The sequence below is a fragment of the Triturus cristatus genome, chromosome 10 (genome assembly GCF_964204655.1).
Source record: "Triturus cristatus chromosome 10, aTriCri1.1, whole genome shotgun sequence".
Taxonomy (NCBI): domain Eukaryota; kingdom Metazoa; phylum Chordata; class Amphibia; order Caudata; family Salamandridae; genus Triturus; species Triturus cristatus.
This window is the reverse complement of record NC_140593.1, coordinates 179,634,510-179,652,498: the sequence shown is the minus strand read 5'-3', so window position 1 is coordinate 179,652,498 and position 17,989 is coordinate 179,634,510.

Sequence of the window (17,989 nt, the reverse complement as noted above, 5' to 3'; positions counted from 1 at the left end):
TTCACCCCAGTACAGAAATCAGGGCCTAAATCCATCGTTTTTTTGCTCACCATGCCACGCCAGTTTAAACCTGGCCATATGCAAATCAGTCTTGACCCTGTGCCTCATTGGAACAGTCCAGCCCGAATTGCCAAGCCAGGTCCTCCCTGGACCGGAAACAAGCATCCTAGGACTGGTTTCGGGGTTTCACCCCTCTTCAGTTAGGATAGCTTGATTCCACTAGCAAGGAGAGCACGGGACTCACGTCTGAGCATACCCGTTCCACTCGGGGTGACAAATGCAAAAACACTTGATGGACAGAATGCAGAACAATGTCATACATTCACCCCAGTACAGAAATCAGGGCCTAAATCCATTGTTTTCTTGCTCACCTTGCCATTCCAGTTTGAACCCAGCCATATGCAAATCAGTCTTGACCATGTGCATCATGGGAACAATCCAGCTCGAATTGCCAAGCCAGGTCCTCCCTGGACTGGAACCAAGCATCCTAGGACCGGTTTCGGGGTTTCACCCCTCTTCAGCCAGGATAGCTTGATTCCAGTGGCATGGAGAGCACGGGACTCACGTCTGAGCATACCCGTCCCACTCTGGGTGACAAATGCAAAAACAACAGTTGATGGACAGAATGCAGAACAATGTCATACATTCACCCCAGTACAGAGATCTGGGCCTAAATCCATCGTTTTTTTGCTCACCATGCCATTCCAGTTTGAAGCCAGCCATATGCAAATCAGTCTTGACCCTGTGCCTCATGGGAACAGTCCAGCCCGAACTGCCAATCCAGGTCCTCCCTGGACTGGAACGAAGCATCCTAGGACCGGTTTCGGGGTTGCACCCCTCTTCAGCCAGGATAGCTTGATTCCAGTGGCATGGAGAGCACGGGACTCACGTCTGAGCATACCCGTCCCACTCGGGGTGACAAATGCAAAAACAACAGTTGATGGACAGAATGCAGAACAATTTCATACATTCATCCCAGTACAGAGATCTGGGCCTCAATCCATCTTTTTTTGCTCAAAATGCCACCCCAGTGTAGACCTGGCCATATGCAAATCAGTCTTGACCCTGTGCCTCATGTGAACAGTCCAGCCCGAATTGCTAAGCCAGGTCCTCCCTGGACTGGAAACAAGCATCCTAGGACCGGTTTCGGGGTTTCACCCCTCTTCAGCCAGAATAGCTTGATTCCAGTGGCATGGAGAGCACGGGACTCACATCTGAGAATACCTGTCCCACTCGGGGTGACAATTGCAAAAACAACAGTTGATGGACAGAATGCAGAACAATGTCATACATTCACCCCAGTACAGAGATCTGGGCCTAAATCCATCGTTTTTTTGCTCACCATGCCACCCCAGTTTAGACATGGCCATATGCAAATCAGTCTTGACCCTGTGCCTCATGGGAACAGTCCGGCCCGAAGTGCCAAGCCAGGTCCTCCCTGGACCGGAAACAAGCACCCTAGGACCGGTTTCTGGGTTTTACCCCTCTTCACCCAGGATAGCTTGATTCCAGTGGCATGGAGAGCACAGGACTCACGTCTGAACATACCTATCCCACTCGGGGTGACAAATGCAAAAACAACAGTTGATTGACATAATGCAGAACAATGTCATACATTCACCCCAGTACAGAAATCTGGGCCTAAGTCCATCGTTTTTTTGCTTACCATGCCACCCCAGTTTAGACCTGGCCATATGGAAAATAGTCTTGACCCTGTGCCTCATGGGAACAGTCCAGCCCGAATTGCCAAGCCATGTCCTCCCTGGACCGGAAACTAGCATCCCAGGACCGGTTTCGGGGTTTTACCCCTCTTCAGCCAGGATGGCTTGATTCCACTGGCATGGAGAGCACGGGACTCACGTCTGAGCATACCCGTTCCACTCGGGGTGACAAATGCAAAAACACTTGATGGGCAGAATGCAGAACAATGTCATACATTCACCCCAGTACAGAAATCAGGGCCTAAATCCATCGTTTTTTTGCTCACCATGCCACGCCAGTTTAAACCTGGCCATATGCAAATCAGTCTTGACCCTGTGCCTCATTGGAACAGTCCAGCCCGAATTGCCAAGCCAGGTCCTCCCTGGACCGGAAACAAGCATCCTAGGACTGGTTTCGGGGTTTCACCCCTCTTCAGCTAGGATAGCTTGATTCCACTAGCAAGGAGAGCACGGGACTCACGTCTGAGCATACCCGTTCCACTCGGGGTGACAAATGCAAAAACACTTGATGGACAGAATGCAGAACAATGTCATACATTCACCCCAGTACAGAAATCAGGGCCTAAATCCATTGTTTTCTTGCTCACCTTGCCATTCCAGTTTGAACCCAGCCATATGCAAATCAGTCTTGACCATGTGCATCATGGGAACAATCCAGCTCAAATTGCCAAGCCAGGTCCTCCCTGGACTGGAACCAAGCATCCTAGGACCGGTTTCAGGGTTTCACCCCTCTTCAGCCAGGATAGCTTGATTCCAGTGGCATGGAGAGCACGGGACTCACGTCTGAGCATACCCGTCCCACTCTGGGTGACAAATGCAAAAACAACAGTTGATGGACAGAATGCAGAACAATGTCATACATTCACCCCAGTACAGAGATCTGGGCCTAAATCCATCGTTTTTTTGCTCACCATGCCATTCCAGTTTGAAGCCAGCCATATGCAAATCAGTCTTGACCCTGTGCCTCATGTGAACAGTCCAGCCCGAATTGCTAAGCCAGGTCCTCCCTGGACTGGAAACAAGCATCCTAGGACCGGTTTCGGGGTTTCACCCTTCTTCAGCCAGGATAGCTTGATTCCAGTGGCATGGAGAGCACGGGACTCACATCTGAGAATGCCTGTCCCACTCGGGGTGACAAATGCAAAAACAACAGTTGATGGACAGAATGCAGAACAATGTCATACATTCACCCCAGTACAGAGATCTGGGCCTAAATCCATCGCTTTTTTGCTCACCATGCCACCCCAGTTTAGACATGGCCATATGCAAATCAGTCTTGACCCTGTGCCTCATGGGAACAGTCCAGCCCGAATTGCCAAGCCAGGTCCTCCCTGGACCGGAAACAAGCATCCTAGGACTGGTTTCGGGGTTTCACCCCTCTTCAGCTAGGATGGCTTGATTCCACTGGCATGGAGAGCACGGGACTCACGTCTGAGCATACCCGTTCCACTCGGGGTGACAAATGCAAACACACTTGATGGGCAGAATGCAGAACAATGTCATACATTCACCCCAGTACAGAAATCAGGGCCTAAATCCATCGTTTTTTTGCTCACCATGCCACGCCAGTTTAAACCTGGCCATATGCAAATCAGTCTTGACCCTGTGCCTCATTGGAACAGTCCAGCCCGAATTGCCAAGCCAGGTCCTCCCTGGACCGGAAACAAGCATCCTAGGACTGGTTTCGGGGTTTCACCCCTCTTCAGCTAGGATAGCTTGATTCCACTAGCAAGGAGAGCACGGGACTCACGTCTGAGCATACCCGTTCCACTCAGGGTGACAAATGCAAAAACACTTGATGGACAGAATGCAGAACAATGTCATACATTCACCCCAGTACAGAAATCAGGGCCTAAATCCATTGTTTTCTTGCTCACCTTGCCATTCCAGTTTGAACCCAGCCATATGCAAATCAGTCTTGACCATGTGCATCATGGGAACAATCCAGCTCGAATTGCCAAGCCAGGTCCTCCCTGGACTGGAACCAAGCATCCTAGGACTGGTTTCGGGGTTTCACCCCTCTTCAGCCAGGATAGCTTGATTCCAGTGGCATGGAGAGCACGGGACTCACGTCTGAGCATACCCGTCCCACTCTGGGTGACAAATGCAAAAACAACAGTTGATGGACAGAATGCAGAACAATGTCATACATTCACCCCAGTACAGAGATCTGGGCCTAAATCCATCGTTTTTTTGCTCACCATGCCATTCCAGTTTGAAGCCAGCCATATGCAAATCAGTCTTGACCCTGTGCCTCATGGGAACAGTCCAGCCCGAACTGCCAATCCAGGTCCTCCCTGGACTGGAACGAAGCATCCTAGGACCGGTTTCGGGGTTGCACCCCTCTTCAGCCAGGATAGCTTGATTCCAGTGGCATGGAGAGCACGGGACTCACGTCTGAGCATACCCGTCCCACTCGGGGTGACAAATGCAAAAACAACAGTTGATGGACAGAATGCAGAACAATTTCATACATTCATCCCAGTACAGAGATCTGGGCCTCAATCCATCTTTTTTTGCTCAAAATGCCACCCCAGTGTAGACCTGGCCATATGCAAATCAGTCTTGACCCTGTGCCTCATGTGAACAGTCCAGCCTGAATTGCTAAGCCAGGTCCTCCCTGGACTGGAAACAAGCATCCTAGGACCGGTTTCGGGGTTTCACCCCTCTTCAGCCAGGATAGCTTGATTCCAGTGGCATGGAGAGCACGGGACTCACATCTGAGAATGCCTGTCCCACTCGGGGTGACAAATGCAAAAACAACAGTTGATGGACAGAATGCAGAACAATGTCATACATTCACCCCAGTACAGAGATCTGGGCCTAAATCCATCGTTTTTTTGCTCACCATGCCACCCCAGTTTAGACATGGCCATATGCAAATCAGTCTTGACCCTGTACCTCATGGGAACAGTCCAGCCCGAAGTGCCAAGCCAGGTCCTCCCTGGACCGGAAACAAGCACCCTAGGACCGGTTTCTGGGTTTCACCCCTCTTCACCCAGGATAGCTTGATTCCAGTGGCATGGAGAGCACAGGACTCACGTCTGAACATACTTATCCCACTCGGGGTGACAAATGCAAAAACAACAGTTGATTGACAGAATGCAGAACAATGTCATACATTCACCCCAGTACAGAAATCTGGGCCTAATTCCATCGTTTTTTTGCTTACCATGCCACCCCAGTTTAGACCTGGCCATATGGAAATCAGTCTTGACCCTGTGCCTCATGGGAACAGTCCAGCCCGAATTGCCAAGCCATGTCCTCCCTGGACCGGAAACTAGCATCCCAGGACCGGTTTCGGGGTTTTACCCCTCTTCAGCCAGGATGGCTTGATTCCACTGGCATGGAGAGCACGGGACTCACGTCTGAGCATACCCGTTCCACTCGGGGTGACAAATGCAAAAACACTTGATGGGCAGAATGCAGAAAAATGTCATACATTCACCCCAGTACAGAAATCAGGGCCTAAATCCATCGTTTTTTGGCTCACCATGCCACCCCAGTTTAGACCTGGCCATATGCAATTCAGTCTTGACCCTGTGTATCATGGGAACAGTTCAGCTCAAATTGCCAAGCCAGGTCCTCCCTGGACCAGAAACAAGCATCCTAGGACCGGTTCCGGGGTTTCACCCCTCTTCAGCCAGGATAGCTTGATTCCAGTGGCATGGAGAGCACGGGACTCACGTCTGAGCATACCCGTTCCACTCGGGGTGACAAATGCAAAAACACTTGATGGACAGAATGCAGAACAATGTCATACATTCACCCCAGTACAGAAATCAGGGCCTAAATCCATCGTTTTCTTGCTCACCTTGCCATTCCAGTTTGAACCCAGCCATATGCAAATCAGTCTTGACCATGTGCATCATGGGAACAATCCAGCTCGAATTGCCAAGCCAGGTCCTCCCTGGACTGGAACCAAGCATCCTAGGACTGGTTTCGGGGTTTCACCCCTCTTCAGCTAGGATGGCTTGATTCCACTGGCATGGAGAGCACGGGACTCACGTCTGAGCATACCCGTTCCACTCGGGGTGACAAATGCAAACACACTTGATGGGCAGAATGCAGAACAATGTCATACATTCACCCCAGTACAGAAATCAGGGCCTAAATCCATCGTTTTTTTGCTCACCATGCCACGCCAGTTTAAACCTGGCCATATGCAAATCAGTCTTGACCCTGTGCCTCATTGGAACAGTCCAGCCCGAATTGCCAAGCCAGGTCCTCCCTGGACCGGAAACAAGCATCCTAGGACTGGTTTCGGGGTTTCACCCCTCTTCAGCTAGGATAGCTTGATTCCACTAGCAAGGAGAGCACGGGACTCACGTCTGAGCATACCCGTTCCACTCAGGGTGACAAATGCAAAAACACTTGATGGACAGAATGCAGAACAATGTCATACATTCACCCCAGTACAGAAATCAGGGCCTAAATCCATTGTTTTCTTGCTCACCTTGCCATTCCAGTTTGAACCCAGCCATATGCAAATCAGTCTTGACCATGTGCATCATGGGAACAATCCAGCTCGAATTGCCAAGCCAGGTCCTCCCTGGACTGGAACCAAGCATCCTAGGACTGGTTTCGGGGTTTCACCCCTCTTCAGCCAGGATAGCTTGATTCCAGTGGCATGGAGAGCACGGGACTCACGTCTGAGCATACCCGTCCCACTCTGGGTGACAAATGCAAAAACAACAGTTGATGGACAGAATGCAGAACAATGTCATACATTCACCCCAGTACAGAGATCTGGGCCTAAATCCATCGTTTTTTTGCTCACCATGCCATTCCAGTTTGAAGCCAGCCATATGCAAATCAGTCTTGACCCTGTGCCTCATGGGAACAGTCCAGCCCGAACTGCCAATCCAGGTCCTCCCTGGACTGGAACGAAGCATCCTAGGACCGGTTTCGGGGTTGCACCCCTCTTCAGCCAGGATAGCTTGATTCCAGTGGCATGGAGAGCACGGGACTCACGTCTGAGCATACCCGTCCCACTCGGGGTGACAAATGCAAAAACAACAGTTGATGGACAGAATGCAGAACAATTTCATACATTCATCCCAGTACAGAGATCTGGGCCTCAATCCATCTTTTTTTGCTCAAAATGCCACCCCAGTGTAGACCTGGCCATATGCAAATCAGTCTTGACCCTGTGCCTCATGTGAACAGTCCAGCCTGAATTGCTAAGCCAGGTCCTCCCTGGACTGGAAACAAGCATCCTAGGACCGGTTTCGGGGTTTCACCCCTCTTCAGCCAGGATAGCTTGATTCCAGTGGCATGGAGAGCACGGGACTCACATCTGAGAATGCCTGTCCCACTCGGGGTGACAAATGCAAAAACAACAGTTGATGGACAGAATGCAGAACAATGTCATACATTCACCCCAGTACAGAGATCTGGGCCTAAATCCATCGTTTTTTTGCTCACCATGCCACCCCAGTTTAGACATGGCCATATGCAAATCAGTCTTGACCCTGTACCTCATGGGAACAGTCCAGCCCGAAGTGCCAAGCCAGGTCCTCCCTGGACCGGAAACAAGCACCCTAGGACCGGTTTCTGGGTTTCACCCCTCTTCACCCAGGATAGCTTGATTCCAGTGGCATGGAGAGCACAGGACTCACGTCTGAACATACTTATCCCACTCGGGGTGACAAATGCAAAAACAACAGTTGATTGACAGAATGCAGAACAATGTCATACATTCACCCCAGTACAGAAATCTGGGCCTAATTCCATCGTTTTTTTGCTTACCATGCCACCCCAGTTTAGACCTGGCCATATGGAAATCAGTCTTGACCCTGTGCCTCATGGGAACAGTCCAGCCCGAATTGCCAAGCCATGTCCTCCCTGGACCGGAAACTAGCATCCCAGGACCGGTTTCGGGGTTTTACCCCTCTTCAGCCAGGATGGCTTGATTCCACTGGCATGGAGAGCACGGGACTCACGTCTGAGCATACCCGTTCCACTCGGGGTGACAAATGCAAAAACACTTGATGGGCAGAATGCAGAAAAATGTCATACATTCACCCCAGTACAGAAATCAGGGCCTAAATCCATCGTTTTTTGGCTCACCATGCCACCCCAGTTTAGACCTGGCCATATGCAATTCAGTCTTGACCCTGTGTATCATGGGAACAGTTCAGCTCAAATTGCCAAGCCAGGTCCTCCCTGGACCAGAAACAAGCATCCTAGGACCGGTTCCGGGGTTTCACCCCTCTTCAGCCAGGATAGCTTGATTCCAGTGGCATGGAGAGCACGGGACTCACGTCTGAGCATACCCGTTCCACTCGGGGTGACAAATGCAAAAACACTTGATGGACAGAATGCAGAACAATGTCATACATTCACCCCAGTACAGAAATCAGGGCCTAAATCCATCGTTTTCTTGCTCACCTTGCCATTCCAGTTTGAACCCAGCCATATGCAAATCAGTCTTGACCATGTGCATCATGGGAACAATCCAGCTCGAATTGCCAAGCCAGGTCCTCCCTGGACTGGAACCAAGCATCCTAGGACCGGTTTCGGGGTTTCACCCCTCTTCAGCCAGGATAGCTTGATTCCAGTGGCATGGAGAGCACGGGACTCACGTCTGAGCATACCCGTCCCACTCTGGGTGACAAATGCAAAAACAACAATTGATGGACAGAATGCAGAACAATGTCATACATTCACCCCAGTACAGAGATCTGGGCCTAAATCCATCGTTTTTTTGCTCACCATGCCATTCCAGTTTGAAGCCAGCCATATGCAAATCAGTCTTGACCCTGTGCCTCATGGGAACAGTCCAGCCCGAACTGCCAAGCCAGGTCCTCCCTGGACTGGAACCAAGCATCCTAGGACCGGTTTCGGGTTTGCACCCCTCTTCAGCCAGGATAGCTTGATTCCAGTGGCATGGAGAGCACGGGACTCACGTCTGAGCATACCCATCCCACTCGGGGTGACAAATGCAAATACAACATTTCATGGACAAAATGCAGAACAATTTCATACATTCATCCCAGTACAGAGATCTGGGCCTCAATCCATCTTTTTTTGCTCAAAATGCCACCCCAGTGTAGACCTGGCCATATGCAAATCAGTCTTGACCCTGTGCCTCATGTGAACAGTCCAGCCCGAATTGCTAAGCCAGGTCCTCCCTGGACTGGAAACAAGCATCCTAGGACCGATTTCGGGGTTTCACCCCTCTTCAGCCAAGATAGCTTGATTCCAGTGGCATGGAGAGCACAGGACTCACATCTGAGAATACCTGTCCCACTCGGGGTGACAATTGCAAAAACAACAGTTGATGGACAGAATGCAGAACAATGTCATACATTCACCCCAGTACAGAGATCTGGGCCTAAATCCATCGTTTTTTTGCTCACCATGCCACCCCAGTTTAGACATGGCCATATGCAAATCAGTCTTGACCCTGTGCCTCATGGGAACAGTCCAGCCCGAAGTGCCAAGCCAGGTCCTCCCTGGACCGGAAACAAGCACCCTAGGACCGGTTTCTGGGTTTCACCCCTCTTCACCCAGGATAGCTTGATTCCAGTGGCATGGAGAGCACAGGACTCACGTCTGAACATACCTATCCCACTCGGGGTGACAAATGCAAAAACAACAGTTGATTGACATAATGCAGAACAATGTCATACATTCACCCCAGTACAGAAATCTGGGCCTAAGTCCATCGTTTTTTTGCTTACCATGCCACCTCAGTTTAGACCTGGCCATATGGAAATCAGTCTTGACCCTGTGCCTCATGGGAACAGTCCAGCCCGAATTGCCAAGCCATGTCCTCCCTGGACCGGAAACTAGCATCCCAGGACCGGTTTCGGGGTTTTACCCCTCTGCAGCCAGGATGGCTTGATTCCACTGGCATGGAGAGCACGGGACTCACGTCTGAGCATACCCGTTCCACTCGGGGTGACAAATGCAAAAACACTTGATGGGCAGAATGCAGAACAATGTCATACATTCACCCCAGTACAGAAATCAGGGCCTAAATCCATTGTTTTTTTGCTCACCATGCCACGCCAGTTTAAACCTGGCCATATGCAAATCAGTCTTGACCCTGTGCCTCATTGGAACAGTCCAGCCCGAATTCCCAAGCCAGGTCCTCCCTGGACCGGAAACAAGCATCCTAGGACCGGTTTCGGGGTTTTACCCCTCTTCAGCCAGGATGGCTTGATTCCACTTGCATGGAGAGCACGGGACTCACGTCTGAGCATACCCGTTCCACTCGGGGTGACAAATGCAAAAACACTTGATGGGAAGAATGCAGAAAAATGTCATACATTCACCCCAGTACAGAAATCAGGGCCTAAATCCATCGTTTTTTGGCTCACCATGCCACCCCAGTTTAGACCTGGCCATATGCAAATCAGTCTTGACCCTGTGTATCATGGGAACAGTTCAGCTCAAATTGCCAAGCCAGGTCCTCCCTGGACCAGAAACAAGCATCCTAGGACCGGTTTCGGGGTTTCACCCCTCTTCAACCAGGATAGCTTGATTCCAGTGGCATGGAGAGCACGGGACTCACGTCTGAGCATACCCGTCCCACTCTGGGTGACAAATGCAAAAACAACAGTTGATGGACAGAATGCAGAACAATGTCATACATTCACCCCAGTACAGAGATCTGGGCCTAAATCCATCGTTTTTTTGCTCACCATGCCATTCCAGTTTGAAGCCAGCCATATGCAAATCAGTCTTGACCCTGTGCCTCATGGGAACAGTCCAGCCCGAACTGCCAATTCAGGTCCTCCCTGGACTGGAACCAAGCATCCTAGGACCGGTTTCGGGGTTGCACCCCTCTTCAGCCAGGATAGCTTGATTCCAGTGGCATGGAGAGCACGGGACTCACGTCTGAGCATACCCGTCCCACTCGGGGTGACAAATGCAAAAACAACAGTTGATGGACAGAATGCAGAACAATTTCATACATTCATCCCAGTACAGAGATCTGGGCCTCAATCCATCTTTTTTTGCTCAAAATGCCACCCCAGTGTAGACCTGGCCATATGCAAATCAGTCTTGACCCTGTGCCTCATGTGAACAGTCCAGCCCGAATTGCTAAGCCAGGTCCTCCCTGGACTGGAAACAAGCATCCTAGGACCAGTTTCGGGGTTTCACCCCTCTTCAGCCAGGATAGCTTGATTCCAGTGGCATGGAGAGCACGGGACTCACATCTGAGAATGCCTGTCCCACTCGGGGTGACAAATGCAAAAACAACAGTTGATGGACAGAATGCAGAACAATGTCATACATTCACCCCAGTACAGAGATCTGGGCCTAAATCCATCGTTTTTTTGCTCACCATGCCACCCCAGTTTAGACATGGCCATATGCAAATCAGTCTTGACCCTGTGCCTCATGGGAACAGTCCAGCCCGAAGTGCCAAGCCAGGTCCTCCCTGGACCGGAAACAAGCACCCTAGGACCGGTTTCTGGGTTTCACCCCTCTTCACCCAGGATAGCTTGATTCCAGTGGCATGGAGAGCACAGGACTCACGTCTGAACATACTTATCCCACTCGGGGTGACAAATGCAAAAACAACAGTTGATTGACAGAATGCAGAACAATGTCATACATTCACCCCAGTACAGAAATCTGGGCCTAATTCCATCGTTTTTTTGCTTACCATGCCACCCCAGTTTAGACCTGGCCATATGGAAATCAGTCTTGACCCTGTGCCTCATGGGAACAGTCCAGCCCGAATTGCCAAGCCATGTCCTCCCTGGACCGGAAACTAGCATCCCAGGACCGGTTTCGGGGTTTTACCCCTCTTCAGCCAGGATGGCTTGATTCCACTGGCATGGAGAGCACGGGACTCACGTCTGAGCATACCCGTTCCACTCGGGGTGACAAATGCAAAAACACTTGATGGGAAGAATGCAGAAAAATGTCATACATTCACCCCAGTACAGAAATCAGGGCCTAAATCCATCGTTTTTTGGCTCACCATGCCACCCCAGTTTAGACCTGGCCATATGCAAATCAGTCTTGACCCTGTGTATCATGGGAACAGTTCAGCTCAAATTGCCAAGCCAGGTCCTCCCTGGACCAGAAACAAGCATCCTAGGACCGGTTTCGGGGTTTCACCCCTCTTCAACCAGGATAGCTTGATTCCAGTGGCATGGAGAGCACGGGACTCACGTCTGAGCATACCCGTCCCACTCTGGGTGACAAATGCAAAAACAACAGTTGATGGACAGAATGCAGAACAATGTCATACATTCACCCCAGTACAGAGATCTGGGCCTAAATCCATCGTTTTTTTGCTCACCATGCCATTCCAGTTTGAAGCCAGCCATATGCAAATCAGTCTTGACCCTGTGCCTCATGGGAACAGTCCAGCCCGAACTGCCAAGCCAGGTCCTCCCTGGACTGGAACCAAGCATCCTAGGACCGGTTTCGGGGTTGCACCCCTCTTCAGCCAGGATAGCTTGATTCCAGTGGCATGGAGAGCACGAACTCACGTCTGAGCATACCCATCCCACTCGGGGTGACAAATGCAAATACAACATTTCATGGACAAAATGCAGAACAATTTCATACATTTCATCCCAGTACAGAGATCTGGGCCTCAATCCATCTTTTTTTGCTCAAAATGCCACCCCAGTGTAGACCTGGCCATATGCAAATCAGTCTTGACCCTGTGCCTCATGTGAACAGTCCAGCCCGAATTGCTAAGCCAGGTCCTCCCTGGACTGGAAACAAGCATCCTAGGACCGGTTTCGGGGTTTCACCCCTCTTCAGCCAGTATAGCTTGATTCCAGTGGCATGGAGAGCACGGGACTCACGTCTGAGAATACCTGTCCCACTCGGGGTGACAAATGCAAAAACAACAGTTGATGGACAGAATGCAGAACAATGTCATACATTCACCCCAGTACAGAGATCTGGGCCTAAATCCATCGTTTTTTTGCTCACCATGCCACCCCAGTTTAGACATGGCCATATGCAAATCAGTCTTGACCCTGTGCCTCATGGGAACAGTCCAGCCCGAAGTGCCAAGCCAGGTCCTCCCTGGACCGGAAACAAGCACCCTAGGACCGGTTTCTGGGTTTCACCCCTCTTCACCCAGGATAGCTTGATTCCAGTGGCATGGAGAGCACGGGAATCCCGTCTAAGCATACCCGTTCCACTCGAGGTGAGAAATGCAAAAACACTTGATGGACAGAATGCAGAACAATGTCATACATTCACCCCAGTACAGAAATCAAGGCCTAAATCCATCGTTTTTTTGCTCACCATGCCACGCCAGTTTAGACCTGGCCATATGCAAATCAGTCTTGACCCTGTGCCTCATTGGAACAGTCCAGCCCGAATTGCCAAGCCAGGTCCTCCCTGGACCGGAAACAAGCATCCTAGGACTGGTTTCGGGGTTTCACCCCTCTTCAGCTAGGATAGCTTGATTCCACTAGCAAGGAGAGCACGGGACTCACGTCTGAGCATACCCGTTCCACTCGGGGTGACAAATGCAAAAACACTTGATGGACAGAATGCAGAACAATGTCATACATTCACCCCAGTACAGAAATCAGGGCCTGAATCCATCGTTTTCTTGCTCACCTTGCCATTCAAGTTTGAAAACAGCCATATGCAAATCAGTCTTGACCATGTGCATCATGGGAACAATCCAGCTCGAATTGCCAAGCCAGGTCCTCCCTGGACTGGAACCAAGCATCCTAGGACCGGTTTCGGGGTTTCACCCCTCTTCAGCCAGGATAGCTTGATTCCAGTGGCATGGAGAGCACGGGACTCACGTCTGAGCATACCCGTCCCACTCTGGGTGACAAATGCAAAAACAACAGTTGATGGACAGAATGCAGAACAATGTCATACATTCACCCCAGTACAGAGATCTGGGCCTAAATCCATCGTTTTTTTGCTCACCATGCCATTCCAGTTTGAAGCCAGCCATATGCAAATCAGTCTTGACCCTGTGCCTCATGGGAACAGTCCAGCCCGAACTGCCAATCCAGGTCCTCCCTGGACTGGAACCAAGCATCCTAGGACCGGTTTCGGGGTTGCACCCCTCTTCAGCCAGGATAGCTTGATTCCAGTGGCATGGAGAGCACGGGACTCACGTCTGAGCATACCCGTCCCACTCGGGGTGACAAATGCAAAAACAACAGTTGATGGACAGAATGCAGAACAATTTCATACATTCATCCCATTACAGAGATCTGGGCCTCAATCCATCTTTTTTTGCTCAAAATGCCACCCCAGTGTAGACCTGGCCATATGCAAATCAGTCTTGACCCTGTGCCTCATGTGAACAGTCCAGCCCGAATTGCTAAGCCAGGTCCTCCCTGGACTGGAAACAAGCATCCTAGGACCGGTTTCAGGGTTTCACCCCTCTTCAGCCAGGATAGCTTGATTCCAGTGGCATGGAGAGCACGGGACTCACATCTGAGAATGCCTGTCCCACTCGGGGTGACAAATGCAAAAACAACAGTTGATGGACAGAATGCAGAACAATGTCATACATTCACCCCAGTACAGAGATCTGGGCCTAAATCCATCGTTTTTTTGCTCACCATGCCACCCCAGTTTAGACATGGCCATATGCAAATCAGTCTTAACCCTGTGCCTCATGGGAACAGTCCAGCCCGAAGTGCCAAGCCAGGTCCTCCCTGGACCGGAAACAAGCACCCTAGGACCGGTTTCTGGGTTTCACCCCTCTTCACCCAGGATAGCTTGATTCCAGTGGCATGGAGAGCACAGGACTCACGTCTGAACATACTTATCCCACTCGGGGTGACAAATGCAAAAACAACAGTTGATTGACAGAATGCAGAACAATGTCATACATTCACCCCAGTACAGAAATCTGGGCCTAATTCCATCGTTTTTTTGCTTACCATGCCACCCCAGTTTAGACCTGGCCATATGGAAATCAGTCTTGACCCTGTGCCTCATGGGAACAGTCCAGCCCGAATTGCCAAGCCATGTCCTCCCTGGACCGGAAACTAGCATCCCAGGACCGGTTTCGGGGTTTTACCCCTCTTCAGCCAGGATGGCTTGATTCCACTGGCATGGAGAGCACGGGACTCACGTCTGAGCATACCCGTTCCACTCGGGGTGACAAATGCAAAAACACTTGATGGGAAGAATGCAGAAAAATGTCATACATTCACCCCAGTACAGAAATCAGGGCCTAAATCCATCGTTTTTTGGCTCACCATGCCACCCCAGTTTAGACCTGGCCATATGCAAATCAGTCTTGACCCTGTGTATCATGGGAACAGTTCAGCTCAAATTGCCAAGCCAGGTCCTCCCTGGACCAGAAACAAGCATCCTAGGACCGGTTTCGGGGTTTCACCCCTCTTCAACCAGGATAGCTTGATTCCAGTGGCATGGAGAGCACGGGACTCACGTCTGAGCATACCCGTCCCACTCTGGGTGACAAATGCAAAAACAACAGTTGATGGACAGAATGCAGAACAATGTCATACATTCACCCCAGTAGAGAGATCTGGGCCTAAATCCATCGTTTTTTTGCTCACCATGCCATTCCAGTTTGAAGCCAGCCATATGCAAATCAGTCTTGACCCTGTGCCTCATGGGAACAGTCCAGCCCGAACTGCCAAGCCAGGTCCTCCCTGGACTGGAACCAAGCATCCTAGGACCGGTTTCGGGGTTGCACCCCTCTTCAGCCAGGATAGCTTGATTCCAGTGGCATGGAGAGCACGGGACTCACGTCTGAGCATACCCATCCCACTCGGGGTGACAAATGCAAATACAACATTTCATGGACAAAATGCAGAACAATTTCATACATTCATCCCAGTACAGAGATCTGGGCCTCAATCCATCTTTTTTTGCTCAAAATGCCACCCCAGTGTAGACCTGGCCATATGCCAATCAGTCTTGACCCTGTGCCTCATGTGAACAGTCCAGCCCGAATTGCTAAGCCAGGTCCTCCCTGGACTGGAAACAAGCATCCTAGGACCGGTTTCGGGGTTTCACCCCTCTTCAGCCAGTATAGCTTGATTCCAGTGGCATGGAGAGCACGGGACTCACGTCTGAGAATACCTGTCCCACTCGGGGTGACAAATGCAAAAACAACAGTTGATGGACAGAATGCAGAACAATGTCATACATTCACCCCAGTACAGAGATCTGGGCCTAAATCCATCGTTTTTTTGCTCACCATGCCACCCCAGTTTAGACATGGCCATATGCAAATCAGTCTTGACCCTGTGCCTCATGGGAACAGTCCAGCCCGAAGTGCCAAGCCAGGTCCTCCCTGGACCGGAAACAAGCACCCTAGGACCGGTTTCTGGGTTTCACCCCTCTTCACCCAGGATAGCTTGATTCCAGTGGCATGGAGAGCACGGGAATCCCGTCTAAGCATACCCGTTCCACTCGAGGTGAGAAATGCAAAAACACTTGATGGACAGAATGCAGAACAATGTCATACATTCACCCCAGTACAGAAATCAGGGCCTAAATCCATCGTTTTTTTGCTCACCATGCCACGCCAGTTTAGACCTGGCCATATGCAAATCAGTCTTGACCCTGTGCCTCATTGGAACAGTCAAGCCCGAATTGCCAAGCCAGGTCCTCCCTGGACCGGAAACAAGCATCCTAGGACTGGTTTCGGGGTTTCACCCCTCTTCAGCTAGGATAGCTTGATTCCACTAGCAAGGAGAGCACGGGACTCACGTCTGAGCATACCCGTTCCACTCGGGGTGACAAATGCAAAAACACTTGATGGACAGAATGCAGAACAATGTCATACATTCACCCCAGTACAGAAATCAGGGCCTGAATCCATCGTTTTCTTGCTCACCTTGCCATTCCAGTTTGAAAACAGCCATATGCAAATCAGTCTTGACCATGTGCATCATGGGAACAATCCAGCTCGAATTGCCAAGCCAGGTCCTCCCTGGACTGGAACCAAGCATCCTAGGACCGGTTTCGGGGTTTCACCCCTCTTCAGCCAGGATAGCTTGATTCCAGTGGCATGGAGAGCACGGGACTCACGTCTGAGCATACCCGTCCCACTCTGGGTGACAAATGCAAAAACAACAGTTGATGGACAGAATGCAGAACAATGTCATACATTCACCCCAGTACAGAGATCTGGGCCTAAATCCATCGTTTTTTTGCTCACCATGCCATTCCAGTTTGAAGCCAGCCATATGCAAATCAGTCTTGACCCTGTGCCTCATGTGAACAGTCCAGCCCGAACTGCCAATCCAGGTCCTCCCTGGACTGGAACCAAGCATCCTAGGACCGGTTTCGGGGTTGCACCCCTCTTCAGCCAGGATAGCTTGATTCCAGTGGCATGGAGAGCACGGGACTCACATCTGAGAATACCTGTCCCACTCGGGGTGACAAATGCAAAAACAACAGTTGATGGACAGAATGCAGAACAATGTCATACATTCACCCCAGTACAGAGATCTGGGCCTAAATCCATCGTTTTTTTGCTCACCATGCCACCCCAGTTTAGACATGGCCATGTGCAAATCAGTCTTGACCCTGTGCCTCATGGGAACAGTCCAGCCCGAAGTGCCAAGCCAGGTCCTCCCTGGACCGGAAACAAGCACCCTAGGACCGGTTTCTGGGTTTCACCCCTCTTCACCCAGGATAGCTTGATTCCAGTGGCATGGAGAGCACAGGACTCACGTCTGAACATACTTATCCCACTCGGGGTGACAAATGCAAAAACAACAGTTGATTGACAGAATGCAGAACAATGTCATACATTCACCCCAGTACAGAAATCTGGGCCTAAGTCCATCGTTTTTTTGCTTACCATGCCACCCCAGTTTAGACCTGGCCATATGGAAATCAGTCTTGACCCTGTGCCTCATGGGAACAGTCCAGCCCGAATTGCCAAGCCATGTCCACCCTGGACCGGAAACTAGCATCCCAGGACCGGTTTTGGGGTTTTACCCCTCTTCAGCCAGGATGGCTTGCTTCCACTGGCATGGAGAGCACGGGACTCACGTCTGAGCATGCCCGTCCCACTCGGGGTGACAAATTCAAAAACAACAGTTGATGGACAGAATGCAGAACCATGTCATACATTCACCCCAGTACAGAGATCTGGGACTAAATCCATCGTTTTTTTGCTCACCATGCCACCCCAGTTTAGACATGGCCATATGCAAATCAGTCTTGAACCTGTGCCTCATGGGAACAGTCCAGCCCGAAGTGCCAAGCCAGGTCCTCCCTGGACCGGAAACAAGCACCCCAGGACCGGTTTCTGGGTTTCACCCCTCTTCACCCAGGATAGCTTGATTCCAGTGGCATGGAGAGCA